This window comes from Amphiprion ocellaris, chromosome 13 (assembly GCF_022539595.1).
Source record: "Amphiprion ocellaris isolate individual 3 ecotype Okinawa chromosome 13, ASM2253959v1, whole genome shotgun sequence".
In the NCBI taxonomy this organism is placed as follows: Eukaryota; Metazoa; Chordata; class Actinopteri; family Pomacentridae; genus Amphiprion; species Amphiprion ocellaris.
In genome coordinates, this window is record NC_072778.1 from 35,712,612 (window position 1) to 35,728,067 (window position 15,456).

At 39.5% G+C, this 15,456-nt stretch overlaps 1 pseudogene; it reads right to left on the reverse strand.

The window, feature by feature from the left end:
• Positions 1–423: 423 nt before the first annotated feature.
• LOC111567575 (uncharacterized) lies at positions 424–14,141 on the reverse strand (annotated as a pseudogene).
• Positions 14,142–15,456: the final 1,315 nt, after the last annotated feature.

Sequence of the window (15,456 nt, forward strand, 5' to 3'; positions counted from 1 at the left end):
TCCCTCCCTCCCCCCCAAGTGGTTAAATTTGGCACAGCCTCTAATGTAAACTATTAAAGCTCATCTACTCGCTTGTTACAGTGAGTGACAGGGCAGCTGGCCAATGATGTTGTCTGCTAAGTCTGTCTGGCCACAAGTGCTTTCCTGGGGTCCAAATATAGCACAAGGGTCTCTCTCCTATCATGGGGTGGGACGTGGGGAGGGGGATGATTTGGAGATGAGTAGCCACTGGCATCCTCAAGTTACAAACCACAGTGACAGGAAGGAGGTGAAGGAAGGAAGGAAGGCAGTGAAAAAGTTCATTTTCAGGGAGGAGCTCAAATAAACTGGAAACACTTTGGAAAAACTTCATAATTCATCCAATAACTTCATGTAGTCAAAGAAACAACACCCTGTATGTTTGCTAAATGACCTCAAAGAACATCAAATTATCACGCAGTTTATTTCTTTATACGACATAATGTACACAGTATATAGTATCAACCCATTCCATATTTCATCTGGATTGTTTACCTGGATGTAAATGAATATATGCGCATTCAAGCATGTGAACAGAAGGGTTTCTGTATGCGATACAACATGCAGAAAAAGCAGGTTAACTAACAAAGCATTCCCATAAACAGACACCAGTGCACAGGATATTAAACTTTCAGGAGCAGAGAGATACTGGATAATATAATATGCAGTCTAATATTAAGGGAAGCAGGTGCGACTGTGACAGCGACGGGTTAAACAAACAAAGTAGGTCAATTTGTACTGAAAGATAACTTCAAGACAGAAGCTGCAGTGATGTATTCACAAATGAATCCAACAAAATACACAAATCCAAAGATGTATGTACAGTACTGGGATTTGCAAAACTCTAAACGTTTACCCAGCAAACAAGTGAAGCCAGAAGAAGAATGGAAGCATTGTTGTAATTTTGCCGTTTCATCACTTGAACACTTTGACATGGAAAGAATCCAAGATGGTGGTTTACTGACAGTGAGGAGTTGAAATACTTCTTTCAGACTCTGTCAAAATAGTATTGATCTAATTAGATAAGTAGTAACATATTTGTTTGCGGGTTTTCTTTTTGCATAATAATATGACAGGCATGGCTGGACAGTATCTCCTAATTTTCTTTGGTTTTCTAGCACCAACTGTTGCAATAAATTCATAGCAATATACGGAGTCACCTAATAGTTATAGCAAAGTTTAGCATAATCAATGAGAGTCCAGTAAAATCTAACAGCCACAGTGTTGTTGGCTTAAAGCGCCGACTCAAACAAATGCCTTTGTCTCCCACACATGTACTAGCTTTGAATCAGACTGGATTAAACGTGACACATAGCGTTACTTTCTATCATCCAAAAGTTGACTTTCGTATCCAGCATTTTAATTGTTTCAGTAATCTCTGCTTTTCTCAAAGGACCAAAACTGGCGTTTTTACACATTTTGGCCAATTTTTTATTTTTTTTAACTAGAAATCGGTTATAATGAAGGCTTCTGCCAAATGCTTTCCAAAGATTATCATGTATTTTTTGAAATTTTTGTGATGTCCATTTCCTTTCATTTCAGTATGAAATGAAAATCTATTCATGAAGACTTTGTACAGCTTGTTTAGAGTTATTCATTCATCTTTTCTGTTGTCAAAGCAAATTTTTTGTTGCCAAGGACTAAAAAAAGTAAAAAAAAAAAAAAAGTAAATGGGTGTGAAAATCCTTCTACAGGGTGGATTAATGTGTTGAAGAAAAAGTGATAACCAAAGCCAGAGTCCGTTTCCAAACAGCAACCTTTATATTGCTAACAACATCTATTAAATGCTTGATATTTGTGCTCTGGCTTTGATTTCCCCATATTCACAGATCATAAATACAACTATTTTGGCAGCAAATTGAGGCTTTTAAGCACGCGAACCTGTCACATCTGCAAGATTTTAACAACTGCACACTTGGAAGTGCATTTTCATGCAACTCTTGACTAAAACAAAGTCATGATGCTCACAGCCATGGCTTGTTTAACCCAGATAATTATCCCACCTCGACAGCTTATGTCATATTGTACAGCGGGTTTTTCCTGGTTGATAATGGGCCTTGGGGAGTTGATAATGCACAACACTAAGTATGATCGGTTTGCATACAGTAAAGGCAATGAATTTGTGTTACCTCATTTGACATAAATCTATGCATTTTCCTATTATTTCTGACCACACTGATGTACAAAAGTGTCATTTTGGGTATGTACTATGCTGCAGTTAATGAAATCCCAATTAGTAAATCTGGTTAAAATTATTACTATCAATTTTTTGACACTGGTAATTTTCCTCTGGCATTGGCTAAAACCTCATTGGAAGGCTCCAAAACATGCTCTATGCAGAAAAAGATGGAACTTTAAAAAGATAAATTTAACTAATGATGGTAGGCTTGGTTGGACAGTACCATTACTAATGTCGGATTTGTAGTAATTGAGCTAAAACATGTAAAACCACCACTGGCTCCATAAACTTTAGACAAGAACAGCAGCTAACGTTGGTGTCAGTTCAAATGAATAGAAAAAACAAGAATAAATAAGCATTTGACTGAATGATACATAAATAAATGGTCAAAATAATGGCATTGGTCAAATATACAGTATGTGTGTCATTAATGCAGAACATGCTCCATGGACACGTGTGACTACGGTTGATTAGTTTAAAGGAGTCTCAGAAAGCAGAACATCTCTCACCCCTCTCAGTTGGGCTCTTTTTGGTCACAGTGAACTTAGACTTGAGAGAATGATCGGCTATCAGCTGATTGATTTCGTTTTGCCTGTAAGTAGACAATTTTTGACTTATCCAAGCTACTTTCGACTCATCTTCGGAGCTACCAAAGCAACGTTTGCAGGCCCTTCCAATGAGATACACCACCTCGGCCAGGTTGAGCAGCACACACACCCCAGACACTGCCAGCATGAATACAGTGAATATCGTCTTTTCTGTCGGTCTGGAGACAAAACAGTCCACGGTGTTGGGGCAAGGGTATGAGTCACATTTAACCAAACGCACCATCTTAAAGTCAGGGTAGATCAAGTAAAAGATGTAGAGAAAAGCCACCTCGAAGATGATTCTGAAGATGATGCTGATCATGTATGTCCACCACAGGGCTCCCGTGATCTGAAACTTCTGGTTCTTGACGTGATCCAGCTCCTTGGGGCTGGTGCGGCCTGCCCTCTTCAGGATCTTCTTGTCGATATGCCGTCGGTGGGCGACATGCATGGCCACCAGCAGAGCGGGGGTGGAGACCAGGATGAGCTGAAGTGCCCACAGGCGGATGTGCGAGATGGGGAAGAACTGGTCGTAGCAAACGCTGTTGCAGCCGGGCTGCTGGGTGTTGCAGGTGAAGCCGGACTTCTCATCCCCCCAAACACTCTCTGCGGCAACCACCAGGACCAGGATACGGAAGATGAAGATGACAGAGAGCCAAATGCGTCCAATGCCAGTAGAGTGCCTGTTTACACCGCTGATCACGGCATAAAAGGTCCCCCAGTTCATCTTCGACTCCAGATCTGCAAAAAAAAAAAAAAAAAATCAAACATAAATGTTCAGTTAGGAGTACATAGATGTAGGCTAAGTTGCATCTCTGGTCAACCTAAAACAACAGTAAATGATCAAAGAACTGTACCTCAAAATGTCTTTCATGAAAGTAAATTATATTTATTTGAATATGCTCACACTTTATCCCTTAATATTTGTTTAAAAGACACATTTCTAGAATTGGCTTCCCAAGTTAAATAATCTTTGTCCATAAACACTGTCATTATCCACAACAATTTAGGAAAAGTCTAGCTGTTGGAACATTAGTTTTTAGAGTTTTACCAGGGTCAGCCGGCGGTGCAAGCGGCGTAAGCAGTGCCAGGTCCAAAGATGACCATCTTGAGGTTTGACCTGAGCATCAAGCCGGATTTGGCGGAGTAAGGAACAACAGACAAGAATTGCCAAGAAGCCTGCTGGTCGTATAAAAGCAGGGGCGATGGCCTACCACCATGCACCGTCACAAGACGCAGCAGGTTGAAGCCAATTGTGAAACATTCGCAGACCCACGTGATTTGATCGCCCTGTATTAATACAGTACTCCCAGACTGGCCTACAGCCCAGTTGCAGACAGACTGACAGACTGCCAGCAGATTTCTTCCAAGGAACCAGCAAGACATGCATCTCATTTGAGGTTTTTTTTGTAAACACAAGTGAGAGACGTCTATTGTTTTGGAAAAACTACACTTCACCAGATTTGCCTCATAAAAACTTGAAATGATCACACTTTAAAAAACATATTCAATAAAATATTACTGCTATGAAGGGTAAAGAAAATGTGACCATTAGTATGCCAAGTATTTGTGAAGTTGAGGCACTGGGGCATGTCAGCCGTCACCCACATCAAAGCCAACCCCTCTGCACACTGTTAGTACAAAACACAATGAAAAGGATAGAACATGACTTTTACCTTCAGCTGTGGTGGTACACAAAAATGTGTACAAAATGGGAAGAAATGAATTAAAATATTGTGTTTTTTAGAAAGCCAAAAGGCTGGATTGAGAACACCATGCGTTTGAAAAATGCTAATCATTCCTCCGCCGCTAGCCACTGCCCTGCACCGTAGCAGTCATATGCTCTTATATAAACTATTTACATACAATGGCAGCCTTTATTGGGCTTCAACAAGACTCTTTAGAATTCAAACGCCTCGATTTCCGCCTACCCCAGGCAAAAGAAGGAATCTGTGTGGACACAAAAGGCCTCAGCCTGCCACATTATTTATTGTGCTTGGCAGGGCAGGAAAGTGAAGGAAGCTTTTGACCTGAGCCACTGAGAGCAGAAGCACTGACAGGTTTGCAAATTCATCTAGAAAATACACAAACTATTGCAAATGGAGTGGCTGCTCTTCTCAGTTGTTTGAGCTGATGTCTTTTGTAATCAGTGCCACAAATTTGAATGCAATCAGGCATTCAATGGTATATTTACTTTGACAAATACACTGTAACTTCATTTCTAATCACTTCAAAACAATATAAACTAAATCTTCTAAATTTGCAAATTTTAGAGGAATCTAATCAATCTGGCTTTAGCTAGTTTAACTTTTGAATTAAATTTGCTTCCATGTTTTGATTATATTCATTTGCAACATTTTAAACCATGAGCAAACTGGGAAACAGGATCCACCGTCACTGGATTAAAGATCACTTTAGGCAGGTCTCTGCCATCTCTAAAAATTAATAAATTAGTATGGAAACTCTACTTTTATATGCCTCCATACCAATGTGAAAACACACAATCCACTGATAAAATCATTACTTCTGCAGCACTATTAACGAGATTTCAGTTTGTTCCGGTCACACTCCTCCTTACAAGAGTGCAAACAAAAATTTACAGTAACAACAAACTGCATGCAAGTGAAAACACAATGTGGTTGCTTGTCATGCATCATCAAATGACCCACAGCGGTTCACTGTGCTGTGAGCATCTCTGCGTCACTTGTGACAAGTGTAGTGGGAGGGTTTGGGTGGCCTGGTAATTCTTTTGAATGAACTAAAGCTCATTTACATTCTCTCTACAGAATGGAGAGGCACAGATCATGTAGTACAATAGCACAGAACATGTCTTTATTGCAAAAGTAGAGATTTATACATAGAAAAATTAGAAATCAGGTATTTTACAAGAACTCATTATTAACAAGGCAGCTTGTACTTGATGATTATCATCAAAAGAAAGTGCTACATTAACATGAAATAGAATAAAAAATAAAATAAAATAAAATGCTGTTTGTAGCGTACAGAGAAACCAAGCATCACTTAATTGAGGGCAGGGAGTCAGACTGAACTAGCACCGTCTAGTGGCTGGAATAATCAGAACCAGAGACACACTTTTCTGTTTTAAAGTGCAGAATGTCCACAAAAATAACTATATCTTTACAGGGGATGAGTACCAAATAAAAAAACAAGAAAAACAGTTTGGTATCCAAATCCCAACACAAATATCTTTTTGACAGTTTTTTTTTTACTGCTTTAACGACAATAGTCACAATCTTTGTAACACTAAAAATGAAATTTATATTTAAAAATTCACAAGAAAGCTGATAAAAGCAACTTAATGTGTTCTAGTCCAGTCAGTTCCTAGAATTAGAATTCTGAATAGTTATTTAGATTTTTTCTAAACTGAAATATTTTTGATTTGCCCGCTCACTGCAGTTTGTATGGCCATCGATGTGCAGCCTTAACTGAGTCCAATGTATGCTCACATGTACACAGATGGTCAATCAAAACACAACAATTTTCTGCTCATTTAACAATAAATAAGTGTCTCAGTGTCTATATGAGTGTGCTGCATGGCAGAGTTACCACTTGTATTTTAAATCCGACACTGGTCGTCTGTCACACAAGTAAGACATAATTACAGCAACAAAATGAAACACATTCTCTACTTTCAGTTACTTCTTATTTTGAGTGTAACACGAGATGAGGTATTTCTCCCAGTCAGATTCCTGTTTCTGCATGTTAAGTTGAACAGTGCCTACAAAGCAAAAATACAAGATTTTGAGTAACAATGGATGGTTCAGATTTTTTATGACAATAAACAGAGTGGCTATGGAATACAGAACCTATACTGCCATCAACTGTAGGCGCACAATTTTGTGAAAGGATTTCCTAAATAAAACTACGTACTTTTTTTCGGGAGGCTGGCATTCTTCAGTGTGTTGTGTTTTGCATGTCCATTTTTGGCCAGTCTCACAGACAGTGATGCACCCCTCCTGAAATGAAGATTATAATATTGTAGAGTCAAGATTCTGGGAAAATGCTGACAGTGAAACTGTATATACAAATTATTACTGATTCTAGCGTCTGCTTAGAAAATAAAAGATGATTTCAAAAGCTGACAAATATCTTTTTTACCGTAAAGAAATGTTTTGAGTTAGAACTTTTTTTATACGGTGTAACACTGGCAATGGTATCTGAAATATTTTAGGTTTTGGATGCCATTCAGATCAGAGCTTTGTGGTGCTGAGTGAACTGGTCACATAAATTATTTGTGTTGCCTGACATTGTACAAACATTTGCAAGACAGAGATTAACAGAGTATCTGTTATTTCTCAACATCATCCTTTATGTGGGTGAAATATCAACATACAACTTACTAGGCCTGCATGAAAATAACCAAAATCACAATTATTATGACCAATATTAAGATTATAATTTGCCTACTCATTTAGTAAACTCACTGCATCTCCTAGAGTTAATATACACTCCCCTGAAAAAGTATTGGACCAGAGAGGCCAATTCCTTTATTTTTGCTGTAGACTGACAACATTTGGGTTTGACATCAAAAGATGAATATGAGACAAGAGATCAACATTTCAGCTTTTATTTCCAGGTATTTACATCTGGATCTGATACACAACTTAGAAGATAGCACCTTCTGTTTGAACCCACCAATTTTTCATGTCAGCAAAAGTATTGGAACATGTGACTGACAGGTGTGTTTTGTTGCCCTGGTGTGTCCTGTTACATTGATTATTCAAACAATAAATAGCGCTCAGTGTCTACGTTCAGTTTCAGGTTTGGGTTTTGCCTGTGCAGACTGCATCTATAGTTAATCTATAGTTAGAGGTGTAACCAACGTGAAAACCAGAGAGCCATCTATGGGTGGAAAACAAGCGAAGCTGAGTACAGTACAACCACTGGGAATGTCCTGAAGAAGAAAGAAACCACTGGTGTACCAAGTAACAGACGTAGAACGGGTAGACCAAGGAAAACAGCAGCAGTTGAAGACAGAAACATTGTGAGAGCTGGAAAGAAAGACCCTAAAATAACTGTTAGGGACATCAGCAACAACCTCCAGAGGGCAGGAGTGAAGGAATCACAATCTACTGTTGGCAGAGAACTTCATGAACTAAAGTACAGAGGCTACACCAGAAGATGCAAACCACTCATTAGCAAGAAGAACAGGAAGGCCAGGCTGGAATCTGCCAGAAAGTACAGAGATGAGCCTCAAAAAGTTTTATGGACTGATGAGACAAAGATGAACCTTTACCAAAGTGATGGGATAGATAAAGTTTGGAGAAAGAAAGGATCTGCTCATGATCCCAAACATATAAACTCATCTGTGAAACACAGTGGAGGTAATGTCATGACTTGGGCTGCATGGCTTCTTCTGGGACGGACTCATTAATCTTCATTGATGATGGAACACATGATGGCAGCAGCAAAATGAACTCAGAAATCTACTGAAACATTTGGTTTGCCAATTTAAAGAAAGATGCAACCAAACTGATTGGGAGATCCTTCATCGTGCAGTAAGACAACGACCCAGAAGACACTGCCAAAAGTTCATCAGGGGCAGGAAGTGGAAGGTTTTAGACTGGCCAAGTTAATCTCCAGACTTAAACCCTATAGAGCTGCATTTTACCTGCTAAAGGGGAGGCTGAAGGGAGTAAACCCCCAAAACAAACAACAACTGAAAGAGGCTACGGTGAAAGCCTGCAAAAGCATCTCAAAAGAAGAATGCAAAAGTCTGGTGATGTCAGTGGGTCACAGGCTTGATGTAGTTATTGCAACTGAATACTCAGTGTTATTTACTTTAATCTGTTTAAGTCCATCTGCTCCAATACTTTTGCTCACCTAAAAATGTGGTGTTCCATATAATGCTGTCTATTAAGCTGTGCATCAGATCCAGATGTAAATACCCGGAAATAAAAGAATAAATAAAATGTTGATCTCTTGTCTCATATTCATTGTTTGATGTCAAACCCAAATGTTTTCAGTCAAAAATAAAGAATTGGCCTCACCGTTCCAATACTTTTGGAGGGGAGGTTACATATAAAACTGCACTCAGAATGCCTCAATTGCTAAACATCTGTTTACTGATGGACACTATTTACTGATGTCTCACAGTCAGGCTGCAGTGGAAGCTAGCCTGACAGCTCTGCAGAGAAGCCTTTTGTCTCCAGTGACTGCAGCAAAACAGCTCAGACAAGAGTGTGATCCAAAAGTACTTTGAAATGAGCAAACTTAGGTCTTCTGATGTCAGATTATTCCAAATTGAAGGCAAGTGATTCTACCTACATGGGCTCTGTTCTCTGAGCGGAGCACACATTTTAAATGTCAACATGCCATTGATCATGTTTATGTAAATTGTGGGAATTTGTAATTGTGATGAATATTTAATTAATTGTGCAGCCCTACAATTGATGTTCTTTCTTAGGACCAAATCTTAATTTTTTTGTGTTTTTCTCTTCTCCTTTTCTAATGTAGCTGTGCACATGTAGAGCCTGAATGTCAACAAATTGTTACATGTCCCTTAAATCAGAATAAATGCAGTTTCATCAAGTTCTCCTATTATTAGTCACGGAAAATGACAACTGTTAAGAGTTTTCTTTTTGTATCAAAGAGCAAAAACAGTTCTGGAATATTGTGTTCAGGTTAATGTAGTTAATTTATATCACATCACACTTCCTACAATGGACCACTGTGCACGCACACATCACAACGTTCTGGGTGAAAGGATGTACTGAGCTGCTCCACACTATTCTACTTCTTAATTCAACAAAATACATCTCCTCTAACAGCAAAAATAAAGGCCTACTTGATTCAACAAACACCATTAGACAGATTTAACAAATCTCATTTACAACTCTAATTTTAATATGCACCATTAAGTTACTGCTTCACACTTGAGTACCTCATGGCTCCCATTGTTCCCTTTTCCAAGAACAGCTCAACTCTAACTTTCGGCCCCAGAGGATAAAGTCTGGCATAGAGCGTCCTGTTGTGCACCATCGCTTTGAACCAGTCTACTGCCTCCTCAGACCAATCGGTCTCATTCACAGGCGTCACCTGAGGGAGAGGAAACAGACACAAAATACCATGAACCGAGATAATTCATTTCCTTTGTCACTGAGCAGTAGATAAAGCTGTGACTAATCATGTGGACAAATGCAAATAAAGTCTACACTCTCACAAGCGCAGTTTATTAACCATTTCCATGTATGCAAATTCTGAGTATCAAATTTTGTGTTTTATGGTCCTTGTCCCCCCCCCACCTCTCTACCTCTACCTCCACCTCCAAGCCAGTGTTATCATTAGAAACTCACATTTGCCAGTGAAACTTGTACTGCTTGAAGTGGCAGAGCAGCCATTTCTGGTTGCAGCTCCTTTATATTCCACAAAGACAGACAAGCAGTGTCACCGTGGTCCAGTCTTTTCACCTCCACCTTGATGGATGTCTCCCTCTCAGCACCATCTGAGGCATTATTAGCTTTCATCCAGAAGACAGAGAAGCTAAAAATCCACTCTGAAATTCCCAAGAGGCTACAGGCAGGCAAAAATGACACTGCTACCATCTAGAGGAATGCAACTGTAAAACCATTCCAACACACAAAACTAGACCCACCTCTACTCACTCCACATATTTTCATCACCTGAGCCCTGCACCATTGTTCCTGCTTTGGAAACCAACCCATTACTTTGGTTCCAATGTCTGGAATGTAGTTCTGCTCGGCATATGAACTACTGGCTTTCCAGCTGCTGCAAATGAGAAAAAAAAAAACTTAATGACAACCAGAAACATGTGGATTATTAAAAAGAAAAAAAATCTACAAAGAAAGCTGTTATGAATAAAAAGAACAAGTGGCTTTTCAAGTCCTGCAAATGTGATCAGAGAATCAGTAAGGGTTTGAGAAACGCTGAGAAAAAGCAGACAAGAGATTAGAGTCCATGCTCAATGACTTACTCAGCAACAAGAGCCTGCAGCTTCTCAATGGAGTCCGTGTGTCGGATGTAGAAGTTACCTGGGCTGACAATATGAGACACCACAACTTCAGTCTCTTCAAACTTTCGGATCTGAAACTCGGGAATGTTATCGCTGTTGCACGCTGAGATTTTTGCATCAGCAGAATTGTGCTCTTGTGCAGCTTCTGTGCCTGTAAGTGTCTGACTTTTCCAATTAATGTTAACACAGGAGTTCTCCACCTCAGCTTGTATATTTAGGGAGTCTTCACCTTCCGAGGGGTTAAGATCAGAGTCCCCCTTAGCCACCTCTGTGAAGATGTCTCCAATATCCCACAGCTCAGTTTCTGTTGCAATCACACAACTGTAGATCAAAGAGCCACTTGACTCGACCCGTTTCACTTTGAAGACTGGGCCTTGGTTTTCAATATTTTTATGCAACATTTTTGGAGATGAAGCGCTTATCACATCATCAGCTCCAACATGTCTAACCTGGTAGTTTTGGGTTTGGATGATGGGTGACTTTGGCTGTGCCAAATCTGAAGTGTATGTACTTTTAGCCCAATGCATGACAGTGACCTCTAGTGCACCCGTGTTTTTAGCTTTTTCTCTGAGGAAGTGCAGCAGCTGAGAGGATGTTTGTTTTTGGTGGTGCACCTGGACATCATCCTCACATCCCCAGCATATTTGTGGTGTTATGTTCACGGGTTTAGGGTTACTGATCTCTGTGAGTACAGCTTGTATGGGAGGCAGCAGTAGTTGAGGCCTTTCTGCATTAATATCACAGCTCTGAGTAATGGCAGGTGGAACAATCACAACAACTGGCTGGCTGTTTTCCTCAAAAACAACGTTTTGTTCTTCAGCCTTGAAATAACAGGATGAGCTTGTAGTCAAAATAGAGCGGTTGAAGCTGGTTGAGATGCTGCATATCATGTCATCCTGCTGGACTGCTGCAGGTTGGGAGGTAAACAAACATTTCAGCTGCTGAAGGGACAGAGTGGCTCCCAGCACCTGGACTGCTTTTGCTATAGAGCTTGCCATGAGTGAGTTCTGTAACATTGGCCCAAACTTCAGAACATCAGACATCAGGATCCCTTTGACACGGAGTGGTTGAAGTTGGTTTGGTTTCACTCCATTTTTCACAGTATGCTGGACACAAACTTGTGACTCTGAAAAGACGGAAGGCAAGGAGAGGATGTTGATCACCGGAACAATGGTAAAAAATAATAAAACTGTAAAACAAAACTGACAAAACAACACAAACAAAAGCAAATAGCAAAACTCAGTCTAGTTTAAAAGCCAACAAAGTAGGTTTTCAATTGATCTTAAATACGTCCTGTGTTGGCGAAGTAAAGTGTCAGATTGTTTAACAGCTTTGCAGCAGCTACTGCAAAGGCCTGATTTTCTCTGTGTGTTCAGCTGGACCTTGGGACAACCAGGAGCCTCGGGTCAGTAGTAGCCCTCAGTGATCTTGTGTAAAGTTAAAAAAATCAGAGAAGTAGGGAGCCATAAACCCATTTATAAGAATTTTGTAAAAATCAACAAATCTATAAAATCCTAGATTCTACTCTGAATGTAACTGGGAGCCAAGGCAGACAAGTCAGTATAAGCTGAACGTAGTCACGCTTGTATTTGCCTATTAGCAGTCAAGTGGCAGCGTTTTGAACCAAGTGTAGGTGCAGAAAGCAAAAGCTGACTGAAATCTGAGTCGAAACTATTCTAACAATTAAGCCTGGGCCAAATAAAGGGGTGAATCACCTTTTCAAAGTTGGTGAAGAAAAGAAACTGTCTGACCTTCTTTTGGGCCCTTAACCAAGAGAAAACCTCTGTTTTCTGTTCATTAACCTTAAGAGAATTTAGTGACATGATCCATATTTCGATTTCATCCAAGAATCTAATAGGTCCTTCAGAGAACCTGTGGTTTTACCTTTCAAGGGGACATAAATCTGAAATCATTATAGCAATGAAATAAGATACCCAAGTCATACATTATTTACCTGCGTAATGGTTATGGCAGCTCTGGTCCATGATTAATATTGTGCTAGTTTTATCTCACATATCTGCAATGTCACATTAAGCAGGAAAAACTGTATGATCAGTTATTGACTTACCATCGGTGAGGTTCTTCAGTGAAGCTGAAAGCTGCACAATTGCTTGACATTTTACATCTAAGGCCTTGATGAGATAACCGAACTCACTGTTTGGAAAAGATGAATTCAAGAAACTCTGGACTTCTTCGTAGGCCTGACGAAAAAGTAAAAGAAGCTCAAGACTGTTTTCTAAGGTTACTCAAAAATGCAAATACCCCTCGTGCTGTCCTGCGGGTCAAAATTGACCCGTTCTGAAAATGTGGGAAAAAAATATGTTTTCACAGTGAAACTTCTGATGTCCACATTTTCGGGAAATCTTTGAACATTTTTTGGTGGGGAAAAAAGAAATGTTAAAAATGTTTCTTCAGAACATTCACAAAAAAAAATCAACCAAAATCCAGCGAAATTCGCTGGATTTTGGTTGATTTTTTTTGTGAATGTTCTTAAGAAAATAGAAGTTTTACTGATATATATGGAATCACTTTAGATATTTTTAGGATTTTTTGGAATATTTTTAGTCATTTTTTGAAAATATTTACAAGAATTTTCTTGCCAAATTTGGGGGATTTTTAAAAAAAAAATAAAACCTTTAAGGGAAATTTGAAGGAATTGTTGGAATTATCTTCCTTAAGGTTTTGCAAACTTTAAGAAATTTGTGGAATTTCTTTGCTGAATTTTTGGATTTTTTTTCAGACAAGGAAACAATATTTTTTGGTGCCTGTAAATGAGGACAGCATGAGGGTCAATATACTTATTACTTAATGAACAGAGAACGAATTAACAATTTGGTAGCTAAGTGATGGTTTTCTGCGTTTCTCTGGCTTTTTACTTGCATATGAAATATATTTTGGAATTTTTCAACCATTTTCATTAAAATTTCAGCTATCTCAGCCGACCAACAAAGCAACTCAGACTATAATGCGTGACTTTTCTTTCACCATGTGTTCTGGATCACACATCATGGTAAGGCGGCACATAAACGTAGCTATGAATGCTAAACTGATGTCAACGTTACCTTGTTGGTGAAACCGCGCAGGTCTTCACTGAGTGTGTTTCGGGCATTTTCCAGTAAAAACAGTTTGTAAATTAACTGCACTTTCTGGGTGATGATGGAGGAGTGCGTCTGGCGGTGGACAGGTATCTGGTGAGGAGACATGGTCTGTCGGCTACCGTTAGCTCGGTTATGTGACCGACGTGCTTTAGCTGTTAGCAGTTTAGACGCCCACTGCCAGTTAGCTGCTTCTGCTTCTTCTACCGCTCTTCTTTGCACAATACAACAATTATGTTCCGAGGATTCGAAGCGTGCATCGAGCAATGGACGGGGCGTTTCCACGGAGCGCTTCATTTAGGGGAGGAGCCAAAAATGATGACGTTCGAAGCCTCGCTGCCTGGCTGAACCACGTGACTGCTTCGGAAAGCTGTTCAGATTTTGCCGCGAGGTTTGACGAGAAGGGTATGAATTTTTGTTTGTGCTGCTACATTTTCGTCTGTATGCAAAACTTTTAATATCTCAGAAACCGTAGAAGCACACACAAAAATATTAATGACACAAATCAGCACGAACGAAGCACTAAAAAAGTAGACCAGTCTGGTTCATTTGGAGCAAGATGGGGGGATGATGATGTCATTGTGCAAAAATAAAACTTGTAATATCTCAAAAACTATAGCAGCACAAACACAACCACTCAGCCTGTTTGCTTGGATTTTTCATGTGGGTTTTTGGGTGGGGGGTTAGCTTCACTGAGCTCCCACAGAGAGGGCTGCACACTTCCGCTGGCATATTTCAAGGATTTTTTAAAAGTTACCACAATAGATGATCACTAAAGTGCACAAGTTATGGTTTAAATGCAGAACTTGCAGCTTTACCGGATGATTTCACTCAAAATATACTTAGAATCTAAAAGGTTTTTTCAAGAATTTTCCACTTTCATTTTGGCCCCGGTAAGTTTGTCTACAGAGCCACAGGCTGCACTTTCAGGACCACATTGAGTATTCCACACAAAGTACTACTTCATATCCTACCTAAGATTTTAAAGGTTAAATTCACCCAAATAGCACTAAGACTTGTGTTTAGCAACATGAAATTCATACGCCTTTACTCGTTGTGTTTCGAGCCATGCTTTTATTCTGAAGTACATGTGCACCGTTACACGGAAGTGAAGTATTCTGTGAGTGGCGGGAAATTGTTGGTTGTCGTTTCATGAAGTTCCTAATAAAGATGCGGTGGTTCTACCTTTTCCATGAAGAAGTCTGGAATTAATTCCTTAACAACTTGCATTTGGAAAAATTGTGTAATTATCAGGTAAAATAATAATGGAATCGTCTGTAAGGGCCTTTGTGGTGTCGAGATCTCAAACAGCACAATCTGAAAGGTTGCAAAGAGGCAATACACACAGATGACTCTGGGGACAGATATATATTTATATTTATTTTATACAATGCCATTAAATAAAAATAAAAGTTAAATACACAAACACACAAAGGTTAATTACCTTCAAGAAATGAACCCTTTCTCGAACCAACTGGCTCAAATGGTTGGATGCCTCATGAGGCTTCACCTCACCATCACTAGGAACAGTAATTCTTCTTCTTCTTCTTCTTCTTCTTCTTCTTCTCAGCAGTTAGCAGAAAA